The sequence below is a fragment of the Phoxinus phoxinus genome (genome assembly GCF_949152265.1).
Source record: "Phoxinus phoxinus genome assembly, chromosome: 21".
Lineage (NCBI taxonomy): Eukaryota > Metazoa > Chordata > Actinopteri > Cypriniformes > Leuciscidae > Phoxinus > Phoxinus phoxinus.
Window position 1 is genome coordinate 1,656,093 of NC_136896.1, and position 16,530 is coordinate 1,672,622.

The 16,530-nt window shown below is 39.4% G+C and overlaps 1 protein-coding gene across 1 annotated transcript in view; it reads left to right on the forward strand.

The window, feature by feature from the left end:
- The first annotated feature begins 2,603 nt into the window (after nt 1–2,603).
- Nucleotides 2,604–16,530, forward strand: part of LOC306989397 (zinc finger MIZ domain-containing protein 1) — a 48,211-nt gene continuing 34,284 nt past the window's right edge. The window contains exon 1 of the mRNA XM_079595091.1: nt 2,604–2,726. The gene's annotated coding sequence lies outside the window, so the exon portion shown is untranslated. The remainder of the gene's footprint in view (nt 2,727–16,530) is intronic.

Sequence of the window (16,530 nt, forward strand, 5' to 3'; positions counted from 1 at the left end):
TTAACTCAAACTTGCATTTGTGAAACCTCATGCTTTATCACACAGTGGTGTGCGGCCTGAACGCGTCTCACGTCTTCAGACGGGCCGAGGAAGTCGTTCGGTGTGTGTGTGTGTGTGTGTCTGTCCGTAACACCCCCGGGCCCGCAGGCTTGTGTGTATTTGCATATGTGAAGATAGCAGAAAGGCTGCGTGTGCAGATAAGTGGAGACGGGCAGAAATCAATGCAGATGGTGACCTTTAACACAACTCATGACCCTTATTGTTCAGTCCTGTCTTTCAAACACACACACGCACACAGTGACTGGAAACATGCGTGTTTATATATATATATATATATATATATAAACTTTATATTTATGTAAATCAGTGTTAATCTTATACCTTTATTGTGCCTTTTGACCGTGTTAGTGTGTATATGAAGTGCTGGTGTCACTGATGTTGGTACAGTGTCAAGGACCACAATGGAAATGAGCCTTTAACATAAACTGAAATCTTCATTACATAAACCTGTGTGTGTGTGTGTGTGTGTGTGTGTGTGTGTGTGTGTGTGTGTGTGTGTGTGTGTGTGTGTGTGTGTGTGTGTGTGTGTGTGTGTGTGTGTGTGATGGTAGGTTTAGGGGGTGGGTTAGTGTGTGTGTGTGTGTGATGGTGTGATGGTAGGTTTAGGGGGCGGGTTAGTGTGTGTGTGTGTGTGTTTTTGTGTGTGTGTGTGTGTGTGTGTGTGTGATGGTAGGTATAGGGGGCGGGTTAGTGTGTGTGTGTGTGTGTGTGTGTGTGTGTGTGTGTGTGTGTGTGTGTGTGTGTGTGTGTGTGTGTGTGTGATGGTAGGTTTAGGGGGCAGGTTAGTGTCTGTCTGTGTGTGTGTGTGTGTGTGTGTGTGTGTGTGTGTGTGTGTGTGTGTGTGTGTGTGTGTGTGTGTGTGTGTGTGTGTGTGTGTGTGATGGTGTGATGGTAGGTTTAGGGGGCGGGTTAGTGTGTGTGTGTGTGTGTGTTTTTGTGTGTGTGTGTGTGTGTGATGGTAGGTATAGGGGGCGGGTTAGTGTGTGTGTGTGTGTGTGTGTGTGTGTGTGTGTGTGTGTGATGGTAGGTTTAGGGGGCAGGTTAGTGTCTGTCTGTGTGTGTGTGTGTGTGTGTGTGTGTGTGTGTGTGTGTTGGTAGGTTTAGGGGGCAGGTTAGTGTGTGTGTGTGTGTGTGTGTGTGTGTGTGTGTGTGTGATGGTAGGTTTAGGGGGCAGGTTAGTGTGTGTGTGTGTGTGTGTGTGTGTGTGTGTGTGTGTGTGTGTGTGTGTGTGTGTGTGTGTGTGTGTGTGTGTGTGATGGTAGGTTTAGGGGGCAGGTTAGTGTCTGTGTGTGTGTGTGTGTGTGTGTGTGATGGTAGGTTTAGGGGGCAGGTTAGTGTGTGTGTTGTGTGTGTGTGTGTGTGTGTGTGTGTTGTGTTGTGTAGGGACATAATATACAAGTTGTACAGTATAAAAATCGTCTATGGAAAGGCCCCGTTAAACATGAAAACACAACGTGTGTGTGTGTGTGTGTGTGTTTGGCTCCCTGACGTCACACCATAAAACATGAAAACACAACGTTTGTGTGTGTGTGCGTGCGTGCGTGCGTGCGTGTGTGTGTGTGTGTGTGTGTGGCTCCCTGACGTCACGCCCAGTCAGGCTGCTGCTGCCGCGGATCTCAAATATGTTCTTTGTTACTCCGAGGAGCCGCAAAACACGGAGTGCGGAGTCCATGCGAGGATCACTCACTTCAGCCTGGAAAACAGTACAGTAGGCAGACACACACACACACACACACCCTTACCCATATTTCATAACAGATCAAATCTAAAGAAAACAATTCTTTCTGACCCCAAACTTTTGAACGGTTTTGTATAATGTTACAAAAGCTTTCTATTTTAAATAAATGCTTTTTTTAAAACTTTCTATTCATCAAACAATCCTGAAAAAAAGCATTGATAATAATAGTAATACATGTTTCTTGAGCAGCAAATCAGCATATTATACTGATTTCTGAAGGATCATGTGACACTGAACAAGTATAATGATGCTAAAAAATCTGCTTTGATGACAGGAATAAATTACATTTTACTATATATTCACATTAAACGGTTATTTTAAATTGTAATAATATTACACTATTTTTACTATATTTTTTTAAACAAATAAATATAGCCTTGGTGAGCAGAAGAGACTTATTAATTTTTTTTTTACAATTCTTACCGAACCCAAACTACAAATATATATAAATATATTTTTTATATAATATATTTAATTTATTATTATATTATGTTGTATTTTATTTAGGTATCTATTTAATATAATTTACAAATCTCTCTCTCTCTCTATATATATATATATATATATATATATATATATATATATAAAAACAAATATTTTATAATGCTTAATTAACGTAAAAGAGACTGCTCTATTTTTGAATGTGTTTGTAAGTTAGTGTTGTTATTAAACTGACAGTTTTTGCTGCTTACACAATTTGGGTCATTGTCCCCTCGACGCGCCAGAAGTATTTGGATTGGGTTTCCGCCAGAATCCCGGATCATTGAAACCCACTCCGTGTTTTCCATCCGCCCGCGGTGTGTGTGTGTGGAAATAGAAAGAGCTGGATGTAATGTGACACTGAACTGAGCAGATCATGAGAGAGAAACACAACACATTTCAGCAGCACAGCGGATTCTGTCACTCATCCTCCGGTGGGGTTTAACCGGTAAGACCGTGTGTGTCTTCTTGAACTGCTTCGGGGTGGTTTTGAGTTTTTTGAGTTTATCTTCATCTCCGGTGCACGAGCTCCCGGTGTTCTGACGGTGCGCGCGCGTGCGTGTGTGCGCGCAATCGGTTTCAAGCGGGATCGCGATTCGGATCATTAAATCAGGGTTAGTCATCTCGATTCGGATGATTAAGTTGTGTTTAGAAGATTCGGTCGATTCATTCATTCATTGCTTGGTTCGGGAAATTATTCGGATGTTTTGCACACATGGCTGCACTAATGCGCGTGTGTTTCATTCATAAAATCCCGGATTTTGTGTTGCATTTGTTGAATGTTTGTGGTTGTTTTGGTGCACAGTTTACATTACAGTTCTTATTTTAGCCTCTTTCTTATGTTTTTACGCAAATAACAAGGTACTATTCACTTTAATCTGTAGGGTTGCTTGCAATCGCACGTTAGGCTATTAGGCTACTACAATAACATTTGTTATTGTTGTTTAATTTGTATTTAAAAAACTTGATTCCAGCCAAAAAGCAAAAAAAAATACGCATTGTACCTATAGAGAATATAGCATATGCTAATTTGCATCTCATTTAACACTTTTAACTAATACAATATAGGCTACACATGACATTAATGCATACCTATAGGCTACATACCTAATAATAATAGAGAAGTAAACACTATTTGTCAAGATATAATACCGTAGTTTGTATTGTGACAACATGGACAATGTAAAGTGTTACTTCAGTTTTCTTAAAGTAAAAAAAAAAAGTCAGTATTTGAATTATTGAGCGTGAAAACTTTTAAGGTCATAAATGTGTTTTTGTGGGTCTAAAGTAAAAGCAGGTGTGTGTGTGTGTGTGAGAGAGAGAGAGAGAGAGAGAGAGAGAGAAAAGATGCTGCTGTTTCATGCCTGGACATCTGTGCAAAAACACAGAACCAAAAACCAGACATAAAGCTGCTCTCGAACCATTAAATATATCTCTCTCTCTCTCTCTCTCTCTCTGTGTGTGTGTGTGTGTTGGAGGTATTTCTCTAGTTGAGTCATTGACCAGCCCTTAAATTCCACTTTACAGTGAGTGGACTTTAGTCACTAGTGATTGTACTGTGAGTTGCATAATGTTCTATTTGTTCTATTGCGGTTTATGCATATTAAAAATGAACTCCGACGTGATTCTTGGTAGCGGTGTTTTGCTCGGAGAAACGAGAGTGATGTAAGTGATTGCAAGCTCTGGTCGCTCTCATGTGTCTCTCGTGTGTTTTAAGCTCACTCAGTCAGTGTCCAGAAACGTGAATCTGAGGAGTGTGTGTGAGGGGGTCGTCTGTCCTATTCAGCTGTAGATGTGGACAAAAGACACATTGACATAGAGCGGTGTGTGTAGCATCATTTGTTAAATGAATTGAGAAATCAAAATTTTCCTTTAACTTTTGCACTATTTTTATTGCACTATAAAAATATTCAAAACTTCATTGTTAGTCTAACAAAATGACTCGTTTTGGATTTTGTCACATTATGATGTAACAGTGCGACGAAAGAAGATCCACGCCTACTTCTACATCATCGCCTCTTTAGCCCCGCCCACTTATTCACACATGTCATGTGGTCGTAAATACGAGAAAGATGCAAGTTGGATTACTCCAGCAACAAAACCATAGAGGATTACAAGACGTTTGAAGTGGAAAAACACAACCTTTGCATCGCCTTCCTGGACAACACTTTGTTCGTTCGCTTCATTTTACTGTGGATTCATATTTATTTAAACAAGACATGGTTCAACGCAGGCTTTTCAGAGAGACTGAAAATAAAAAGATGATGCAGTGACGACTATATTGGACACAAGTGTGTGAGTAACAGTGTTTTTACCATGTGTCACTATTTCTTTGTCTGATACAGATCGTTTGATTAGTACTGAGTATTTAATACTGTAGCGCCGCAGTCGAACTGTGAATAGTTGTGATTTGCTGTTCTTTCCTTTGGTTCGGCATTTATGGGGTTAAAGCTACAATATGTTTGTTTTTTTTAAATCGCCGCTAGGGGTCGCTAACCTCTTACAATAACACAGGCGTAGGTTGATGACGCAGTGATGAGCTGAATGATGGGACTTGCTGTCAAGCTGATGGATCTAATAATGTTTATGGATGAGTGAAAACATTGATGTTTTTTAAGATTACAGTCGTATGAAGGCCGCGATTGCTAATAATACACAGATATCACACGCGAGTCCCGCGGATATAAAGGAAAAAGGATTAATTCTACCGAACTACCCGCAAGTTCTGTATTAATACTCACACAGGTCAGTTTATTTGACGAATTAAACTTGAGGTAACGCAGCGCTGTTCACTCGCTCTAACGTTACACTATCATATTAACAGTGTGTGTTGAAAATTATAATGTTATTCTATGTGTTAGTTCGTTTTTATATGAAACTAGCAGTTTACTAGTAAGCTAGATCAACATCAGAATAACATACAGATCATATTCTAACATTTCATCATGTTGAGCTATATATAACATTGATTTGTTTTATGTACATTTGCTCACTTGTCTAATTAAGTATGTTCAAGAGCGGTGTCGCTGTCAAGTCGTGACTCGTGAAGCTCTGTCAAGTCCAAGTTAGTCGCGGACGCTAGCTCTCGGCATTTTGAAAATGCCACGCCGATATTGAGCCTCATTTTAGTTCTCCTTTTTGGTCTCAAAGTCTGCTTGCCATGGTCCATAATGTTTGAACGAAATGAGAACAGCGTGCCGCTAAACGTTACGCACTACGCAGTTGTCCACGTCTGTCACCATGGTTACGTCATGGCTATGGCAGTACGAGCGGAAACCGAGGATAGCGCCGCGGATATTGTGTCATTGACAGGCTACATTTTTTTCCGGGACGGGCCATTATTTAAAATGGGAATTTCTCTGAAATAAAAAATATTTGGAGACTTTTGGGATATTGTAAGTACACAACTGCAGGAAATAAATCACACTGTGCAAGTGATAATTTCCGTTGAAAAAAGCATTAGATATTCACTTAGGGGCCGCTTACACGACTCTGTGTAAAGCATGTGCCGATGTAGACTGCATTTACGACAGTCCCGTTACATGATTTGACTGATTTGGATGTTAAGTTTTGGCTTTTGAGGAGGGGCGAACACACACCGCTTTAAAGGAAAGGAACGGCATGTGGTGCAATGATCATTTTATCTTGATTATCACGTTTTTATAATCTTTGAAAGCCAAAATCCAAAGCGAAACGAAAATGTGATTCAGCGCATGTAAAAAAAAAAAGCGTAACCGTGCATGAAAGTCACATGTGGAGACGCTTGATATAATTTGGCCAATCAGAACAGGCATCTAGGCAGTAATTGCTGTATTTTAACATTATTACGAGTACATAAAAGATAAAATCTCTGCGATTCACTTGGAAAAGTAGATGGACGGATTGAAGATTGATCACAATATAAAATCGTCAGATCGTGAATTTAAAATAATGATGCACACGGATAAATCATTTAGAAGAAATACTAAAATATTCCATTTAAACATAACATAAGAATTGTTCATTTTGATTTCATGGGGCCTTTAAGGATATAGTGTTACTGAACTCATTTTATCCAGACCGTCATCCAGAGAGCTTTTTGTGTGTCTTACGCTGGTGTGTGTTTTGGGTGTGTTACGATAATCTATCTTGCTCCGCTGTGACGCCTGCGAGTCGGTCTAGATCAAACACACACACACACACACACACACACACACAGAGGTCAGGTCAGATGGCTGGCGAACACCCAGCGTTTAGATCTGTGGAAAGGTCACTGACCTCTGGCTACATCCAAAAGCACATCCGTTTGCACAGACGCCACACAAACACACATTACCACACCTCCATTTAGACAGTTTCCTAGTTAATTAAATAAAAATAATTCACTGAAGATGTTTACTTGCCTAACAACACATGAATTTACAAAATTCAAAATTAGCACTGATCAAGATTTTTCTTTTTTATTGTTTAGATGCTTTAATTTGACATTGTGCTGCTGGTGGTTTGTATGTTAAAACCCTTTGCATCTTTAAGTTGATTGGTTTTAGAGAACCACCGCTCCCTCATATACATATTTTATCCATTGCGTCGCATCTCCACTTTTTATTAATTTCTGGCCTAATCAAACTGAGTGTTTCAGCGTCAACATTTCTAGTTGTTTTCAGATGTACATTTTTTGGCTTCTAGGCTGTGAAATGTGCATTTCTGATTGGCCCTGTGCGGTTGGGTGTGTGTTTGTGATTGGCTGATGAGGATGAGAGCCATTAGCACACATTGGCTGAACTGAAAGTGTCTCTCTGTGACTCGGTGCACTCAGCCAAATGAGTTTGATACACCAGATCTGTCAGGAAAATTGAGAAGAATTGCCAAGCCGGTGTCTGAGTGCACCGGATCCAGCTAATGGGCTTCCAGAGGCCGATAAAACAGACCTTTAAGAGTGTGTCCTGCAATCACGGCACATTTACATCACACAAAAGATTAGTGGGACGGTTTGAGATGTAAACGTCACAACTTTTATCCAAATAGAGCCAAAAAAATCCTGTTTTCGCGATCATACGTGGGTTGAGATCATCGATTCATTCAGTCAAACTCTCAATGACGCGAGGACGTTACTCACTGTCGTGTGACGTGATGCTGTTTGCTGTCCTCCAACAGCGTCAGTCTCTGTTGAACTCCTGAAAACAAGAGTGATTTTATCTGCAGCCGGTGAGAGAATGTGGTGTTTTCAGTCTATGAGTCAGGACCAAAACACTCGCAAAACAAGCACTTATCAGCGGCTGAGCAGAGGTCGCTCGGTGTGTGTTTAACGTTACGTGCTCATGTGGTCTATGATGCTGTGGAGAATCACAGATGCTTCCTTAATTATTACACACACAGATGATTTGGGATGTGAATCATGAGAAATTAAGCGATTCGGGTTACAGTTCCCCAATTAATGTTTCTGGTTCTGGCACCAGGCCTTCAAGGTTTTACTTAAAATAATTTAACCCCTTAAGCGGCACCCCCTTTTTTAAATAGACATGAAAACGCACATTCGGAACTTAAATGGTTGTAATTAAGGAATACTTTGGAATATAGACTTAAGATTGGTCTTGTTTTTAAGAAGACATTTGGCAGATTGTTGTAGTGAAATAAATGAAGGAAGTTAAACAGAAAAAAAGTTATAGAAGTTTGAGTTGATGAAAATGTACAATGTTAAACATTTAATTATTCATATTTTATATATAATATATATTTTCAAAACCTGGTGGACTCTAAAAATGCAAAAATCTGAACAAGTTGTGTTTCAAATGTTAGGTTGATATCTCAGAAAATGAGCGTTCAGTGAGATTTAGTTTGTGCGCAGTACCACACTTCTCCACTAGTGGACATCACTGCCCATATAAGGGCGCCTCCATTTCCATATGTGGTTTGAGTCTGAACCATTATTTCTACAATTTTCATACAATTTATGAAGTAGACATCCTATTCAGAAGTAGTGTTGGAAGTTTGGCAGATTTTGAAATGAATTCAACCTCTAAGAAACACAGAAGATCCCGTGTGTGCATTATAGCTCGCTGCCACATCACTAATGCTGAATCTATTATTGTTTTCTTTATATTCAAAACATTTTCAGAACTTTTTTTCTAAAAGAATTGAATGGATGCTATCTTTTGAACTCTTGGCATGAAAACAAACTGAGGTTTCTATCATTCTTTCATGATTTATCATGTTCATCACTATTTCAAAATAAAGGTCTGATCACGCCTTAGGAGTATGAACATATATTCTTGCAAATTGATCAATTACGGCTCCTCTGTTATTTATTTTGAAAATCAGTCTCCCAATATGAAAACTAAAGATTGTAAGCTTTCAAATGATATAGTTTGTCAAGATTAGTTTATGTTTGGTATATTACTGTTTTAAATATCTAATGGCCGTGGGTAATATAAGCAGCTAGTTTGGTAGTATTTTGTACTCAATTTGGTTGCCCAATTTGTTCTTAACCCTTAAAGACGGGTTGATCGCGTTTGGACATTCAGAGGCTCCGTAGTGAATGTGATTGCGTCATTAGGTTTTGATCAGCATTGATTCGTCAAAGAAACCCATGTGGTTTGTTTCTCTGAGCCAAACAGGAATGATTGTTGATGCTTAGTCCCATCCTCATGCCCAGATTGGTTCATATATATACTTTGGCTTCAGTGTTCTATTAAAACACCAGCTTTTCACTGAAAATCGCCTATAATAATGTTGTAATAAATGGCTATAACTTGCTTAGGGATTGTTACATGTAGTCAAAATTTAATCTGGATATCTAGAATATCCAAGTAAAACTTTCTAAAGGAAAAAATCCAAACTTCAGGAGGATTTGTTTGAGTTGAGTTTAAAAAAAAATCACTAAAAATGTGCTATTGTTTTCTTACATTGGTAAATTCATCCATTCCAAGACAAAATGATAATAAAATTGAGCTAGATGGAAACTTCAAGGTCTCCTGTTTTGGACAACGTTTACAAAAAAAAAATTTTTTTTGAGTTCCATAGAAAAAAGTCAAACAGATTTTGGAACAAAATGTTGAGGTTGTGTATAAATGATGACAAAATTATAATTTTTGGGTGAACTATCCCTTTAAGAGAGAAGTTATCTAGCAGCTTATAAGCCTTGCAATCAACATTTGTAATATGACAACTTTTATCTTTAATGATCCAGTAAGCGACCTTCAGATTTGTTAACAGAAATATAAATAGTTGTGCGTTTCGGTTCAGCTTTGGTTTCAAACTTCTTGCTTCATGTCAATATCAACAGCAAGAAAGTTCTGAATCTACTGAAATATGATGCATAAATAATAATTAACTATATTAACTCTCTATGGGACAACGCCATTTATAAATTACGCTAAGAGAATTGCATTTATATTATATATAATTTGCAAATATAGTAGCACAAGATGAAATGGAATGTTAATAAGCTTTTTAATGTTTAAAAAAAATTTTTTGTCTTAAATATATGCAAAATATAAAGTATTTTTTTCGTAGTTGTGATTTCAGAATTAGTCCCATAGAGGGTTAAATGATGTTCATGAACTGTATGCAAATTTGTCAGGGGCAACAAATAAATACTAGCAAAACAAACTGGAAAATTTTATATTTATTTGTATCTTTTTTTACTTTCAATTTTTGCATGTGACAAACAATAAAATGCCTTAAAACTGCAGTGAACCAAAGACAGTCTCAAAAACACGGTTTGAAATCGCTGGTGTTTCTGACGTCACACACTACCTTGTAACCAATCAGATCAACGTGTGATCGTCCACCAATGGATCTCTGAGTGAGTGAGTGGAGGCGGGGCTCATTTGCATATTCATAGAACCACGCATACTAAATGAGGCAAGGGTGTCGAGTTACATTCAAGATATTTTAAGGCATGTAAAATAATTTTTTTGAAGGAAAGACTGTTTAAATATGTAATTTTGGTGATCAAAGATAAGTTTTATGGGATAAAATTATACAGAAAAATGGTTTAAAGGTTTTTTTTGTCAAACTTGTATTATTTGAGCTGTAAAGTTGTTTAAATCAGTCAGTATATGGTTTAGGATGTTACCGTAGACATTGACCCACAATACGATATTCATTTTATGTGTGCAGGTCTTAAAAAAGGTCTTTAAAAGCCTTAAATTTGGCTTTGAAACCCCTGCTGTAAGAGACTGGTTTGTGATGTCTTGTGATTTGAGCAGTTTTGGGGGCATTTACTGGCCACTGACTGGATGTGTGTGTGGCTGAAGTGTGTCTCTCTGTTTGATCTTCATCGTCTGTGATCTTCCATCACAAACCCTGAGTGTCTGCAGACCGCTGACATGATAATGTCACGCTCGACTGCGTCTCCATCACAATGAAATGAAAGCGTTCCGGTGCCGTGAACACCAGCAGATCCGAGATATTACTTTCCTTCAGGTGAACGTGCGTCCCGAGACTGAGAGATGATCTTGTGCTGAAACACACTCGTATGCTTTATCTCTGGCATTTTTTTTATTCTCTATATTAATCCGGATACATTTAAAAACTCTTTGTCCATACTAGCGTTTTCCAAAAGTGTCTCATCCACACTGAAACGTCGGAAAACCCTCATAAAAGCTTACAAATAATACATTATACAACTGCTCTAAGCAAATGTGGGTAAAATGTCTGTCATCTTTGCAGGACTGTGATATGAAGAGTGTGCAAAGTAACATATTTTAGCAACAGTGTGAAAGTGAAAAGCACATAACAGGCACAATACTGGTATAAACATGTATATCTATTGGTACAATATGCGTCACATGACTAAACTTACGTCATCGTTTTTAAATGCCTCCGTTTTGACAGTCTATATACAACGTGTAAACTTCGTTTTCAAATGTATCCACTTTGGGGTGGATAATGCGTTTTCACAAGATATAGAATAAGTCTCTGATGTCCCCAGAGTGTGTGTGTGAAGTTTTAGCTCAAAATACCCCACAGATATTTTTATATCGCATGTTAAAATCGTCACTTTTTGAGGGTGAGCAAAAAAACACACCGTTTTGTGTCCGTCCCTTTAAATGCAAATGAGCTGCTGCCAGCACAGGGGGCGGAGCTACAGGAGCTTGTGTTCTTTTACCTCACACACACACACACACACACACACACACTGAACATTTCAAAAACTTTTAGCCTTTTATGTACACACCGGAGTCAGACAATGATGGAGAGACTCGAGAAGAAGTGACACATGTAGAAGAACAGGATATTTCTGAATGTTTAGTTGATTAATTTATGTAGTTTATAACTATAATCGTTCATATTCTGTCTTGATAATCTATAAATCGTGTTCAGGGGGCGGGGTTTATGCTAATTTTAGGGCTGGTGATGTCACTAACGGGAGGAAGCTCGTGTAGTTCCTACCAGCCGTTTGTTGTAGTTCTTAAAAAGTGATTTCTGTAAAAGCAAATATCTCCCTTTACTCTGAACTTTGAGCGTTGTAACTTTGCAGATGTTGTTTATGATCAAACAGCAACATTACACACTAACTACAGTTAGAAAAGTCAAATCATAATCAACCACCCCTTAATAAAAGGGGACCGAAGGCCAAAACAGAGAGAAAAAGATGCGTTTTCGAACGAAACCGTATTAGTGTGTGTGTGTGTGTGTGTGTGTGTCAGATCTCTCTCTCTGCAAGGGTGGAGCTGTTTTCTTCTCTCCTCTATGATCAATGATCGAGGTGCCAAAGCTCATAAAATGAAGGAAACGGGAGGAGGAGGAAAGTTAGTCGATTATGAGATCTGGACCACAAAGGCATCCTGTGATTGTTCACACACTCATCGCTTTCTCATGATTCAAGACACACTATTGTTGTGATTCAAATCATCTACGTAGCGGAAGCATTATGAGACTGATTTATAATGCAGATAGATCTGATTCTGACGTCTGATTGGATGAGCTGCGTTTGAAGCCATTGTATAATAGCTGGTTATTGGCTCGTTCAAATGTATAATAGCTTATGTGGAGTTATCTTCTAGTCATTGATTATTGTTGCCATGTTATTAAATACACAATCTTTACATGTGTTTTGGTCTCTATATTGGCATCAGTCTGGATCTTGATCAGGGTGAGTCTGGCTTATTTCACTGCCGTCTATTATTATCTATGAGTTGTATAGTTTATCAGTGTGTGGGGTGGAGAATCAGACGCTTGCATAGAGAAACATCTGGTCAAATATGAATATAGCCAAATTAAGTCAAATATTATAAACGATGTTGCTCTGCCGTTCTGAGGCTATTTTAGACACTTTAGATTGGGTTATTATCGTTAATTAAAACTAAAACCGTTGCGTGTGTGTGTGTGTGTGTGAGAGAGTGTCTGTTAGTGTGTGTGTGTGAGAGAGAGTGTCTGTTAGTGTGTGTGTATGTGTGTGTGTGTTTGAGTGTCTGTTAGTGTGTCTGAGTGTGTGTGCATTCAGTGTGTGTGTGTGTGTGTGTGAGAGAGAGTGTCTGTTAGTGTGTCTGAGTGTGTGTGCATTCAGTGTGTGTGTGAGAGAGAGAGAGGGTCTGTGAGTGTGTCTTAGTGTGTGTGCATTCAGTGTGTGTGTGAGAGAGTGAGTGTCTGTGAGTGTGTCTGTGTGTGTGTGTGTGTGTGTGTGTGTGTGTGTGTGTGTGTGTGTGTGTGTGTGTGCATTCAGCACGCGTGTGTGTGAGAGAGAGAGTGCAAGTGTGTGTGTGTGAGAGAGCGAGTGTGAGTGTCTGTGAGTCTGTGTGTGTGTGTGCGTGCATTCAGCACGCGTGTGTGTGAGAGAGAGAGTGTAAGTGTGTTTGTGTGAGAGAGCGAGTGTGAGTGTCTGTGAGTCTGTGTGTGTGTGCATTCAGTGTGTGTGTGTGAGAGAGAGATAGTGTGAGTGTCTGTGAGTCTGTGTGTGTGTGCATTCAGTGTGTGTGTGTGTGTGAGAGAGAGAGAGGGTTTGTGAGTGTGTCTGAGTGTGTGTGCATTCAGTGTGTGTGTGTGTGTGTGCATTCAGTGTGTGTGTGTGTGTGTGTGTGTGTGTGTGTGTGTGTGTGTGTGTGTGTGTGTGTGTGTGTGAGAGAGAGTGTGAGTGTCTGTGCATTCAGTGTGTGTGTGTGTGAGTGTGTGAGAGAGAGAGGGTCTGTGAGTGTGTCTGAGTGTGTGTGTGTGTGTGTGTGTGTGTGTGAGAGAGAGAGTGTCTGTTAGTGTGTCTGAGTGTGTGTGCATTCAGTGTGTGTGTGAGAGAGAGGATCTGTGAGTGTGTCTGAGTGTGCATTCAGCACGCGTGTGTGAGAGAGAGTGCAAGTGTGTGTGTGTGTGTGTGTGTGTGTGAGAGAGAGAGAGAGAGAGAGAGAGAGAGAGTGCGCAAGTGTGTGTGTGTGTGTGTGTGTGTGTGTGTGTGTGTGTGTGTGTGTGTGTGTGTGTGTGTGTGTGTGTGTGTGTGTGTGTGTGTGTGTGTGTGTGTGTGTGTGTGTATGTGTGTGAGAGAGAGAGTTTTAACAGGATGATCTGATAATGAGCGTCTGATGTAGGAAATCTCTGGAGCTCCACAAGCGTTAATGTAACCGAAGACTTTACAGCATCTCAGGAAATTCACTGACGGTCATTTCCTTTACAAGACATCCACACACACACACACACACACACACACACACAACACACTGAATTAAAGGAGACGTTCAGACAAAAATCAAACTTCTGTCATCATTTACTCACCTCATGATGATCTAAACTCTAATGACTTTCTTTTTTGCGTTGCTCTTTTCCATACAAAAGTTCATAATTTTAAGCTCCTCAAAAAAATGATTCATTGTAAAAGTCCATATGATTTGTGCACTATAAGTCTCCTGAAGTCATTTGATAGGTATGTGTGAGAAACAACAACATTGGGTTGTATATGTTGTATCTAAGCTTTGGGTAGAAGTGTCTGCTAAATGCATATACAATTTAAATGCAAAATGTCGTTTAGTGTTTAAAAAAATCATCATGCAGGTTTAAGACGAATAATGAGTAAATACTGACAGATGTTAATCTACATCTATAAGAGGAAAAAGTACTGAAATATTTAACGTCTCCATCAGTGTGTGTGCATGCGAGCAGCAAAAGACCAGTGCGGCCAGTTTGAGCGCACACACACACACACACACACACACAGCGTGGATTTGCATGTTGAACACAGGCAGATGAAAATGCACAAACAGTGTGACACGTTAACAGGCTCTGAGACGTCACGCGGAGGCTCTTCTGGGCTTTCACGGTTAAACGGTTATCCGTTAACATTGTCTGCGCTCTGCGCTCAATAATAATGCCCTACAATCATTCACTAGCTTCTGTTAATGCCCTTTTCTAAGCATGAAGCTTAGTGCAGCTCTCAAAGTCTGTGTGTTTACACAGCACACACACACACACACACCGGGTGGATAGACTCGTTGTAATGGGATCTGATTGTAGACCTTATACTGGTGAGGGGTGTGTGTGTGTGTGTTTAAAGATGTTGTGTTTCTCTGAAAGCTACTGTGATCAATTAAACTACCTTCTAAACGGACATATTTACCTTTCATCTTTCATTTCATCAAACAGAAGTGAATTTGCATTGGTTTGTTATCTATCGCGCCAAACTAAATGTGCGTTTAATGTGTTTTGCCTTTGTGTGCCAGCACATATTTACTCTTTTACGCACTTGTTCTGAAATGACTTGATGTTTAAATGAGATTTTTGCAGTATATGTAATCAGTTCACAGAATTGCGGAGGGATCTGGTTATTAACCGCGCTGAACAGCTGCTCACAGACGTACGCTGATGTCTAAAGCCAACCGTGAGCTTTAAGAGTCCTGTGAGAGGGTGTGTGTTGTGCGTCTGTGACTGCGGTTACACACACACACACACACACACATTGTGTTGCAAAAAGACTGCATGACAGTGTGAATGCAGCGAAAAACACAAAACGCATCTATAACGGGAAAGAGCTTTGAGATTGACTGTATAAATAGATTTGAGAAGAAATCTGAGGTGTATTTTACAGACCGCCTGAAAACTAAAGAGAGAAGCAATGCAATTCACAGAAACGACTGCATCCGGACAGAGAAAGGGGGATTTGCGGTTATAATGTTGTGTCGATATGCTGAATTCAGGGGTAAAATCATACCTAGTATATTGTATTGTTATATATTGTATTTACAACTCATCAATTAAAGGTAAGGTAGGTCAGAATTGTCTAAAAAAAACAATTTTTATTCAAATTTGTTTAAACTGTCTTTATATACCAATACATAATTAAAATGTAAGTACTTTGAAAAAGAGAGTATAAAAATTGAGTGACTATAGTGTATTTAATCTTCAATAAACACAGCTCATTAATTCCATTCACTCCCACCTAAAAACGGGTGCGCAACTGCACCGTGGGCGGAGCCAGTAATAGCGGCGGTAGTCATGGCGACGGAGAGTGACAGTCGCGCAAGCCAATCCATTGTTTCGTCCCGGTAGGAATTAATGAGCTGTTTTTTGAAGATTAAATACACTATAGTCACTCAATTTTTATACTCTCTTTTTCAAAGTACTTACATTTTAATTATGTATTGGTATATAAAGACAGTTTAAGCCAATTTGAAAAAAAGTTCTTTAGACAATTCTTACCTACCCAACCTTTAAGTATTTACATTTATGCATGTGGCAGACGCTTTTATCCAAAGTGACTTACATTGCATTTAAAGGTCCCGTTTTTCCTGTGTTTTTGAAGCTTTGATTGTGTTTACAGTGTGCAATATAACATGTGTTCATGTTTTGCTTGTGTATTTTTCACAAAATGTATTTTTCTGTACACCGCTGTTTTCACGGTCCTAAAAATGGGCTGATGACTTCCTTGTTCTATGAAGTCCCTCCTTCAGAAATACGTCACGAGTTCTGATTGTGCCAGCGGTTCCTGTGTTGTGATTGGACAGCAGATTAGCGCACGTTGCCCAGAAAGGTCACGCCTCTGACCGTAACGCGGAGATGCATGGCTCAGTGTTACTGTTAACATGGTCAAACAAAGGTGATCTGACTCCGGGATGAAAATAACATACACACACACACTCTACAAACGCAACTCTTCCTCTTCTCTGTAGGAGCGCAACAAGACCACGCCCCCTTTTGTGTATTCCTGTGGGCGGAGCTTAGTCAAAAAACTGTTCTAGCGACGTCATTAAAGCAGAAGTAGAGGATGTAGTCCGAACCGGCCGTTCGCTGTCGGCTTTGAAAGGGGACTTCTGTTAAATAAAATATCTCGCTTGGCATTGAACTTTGAGCTT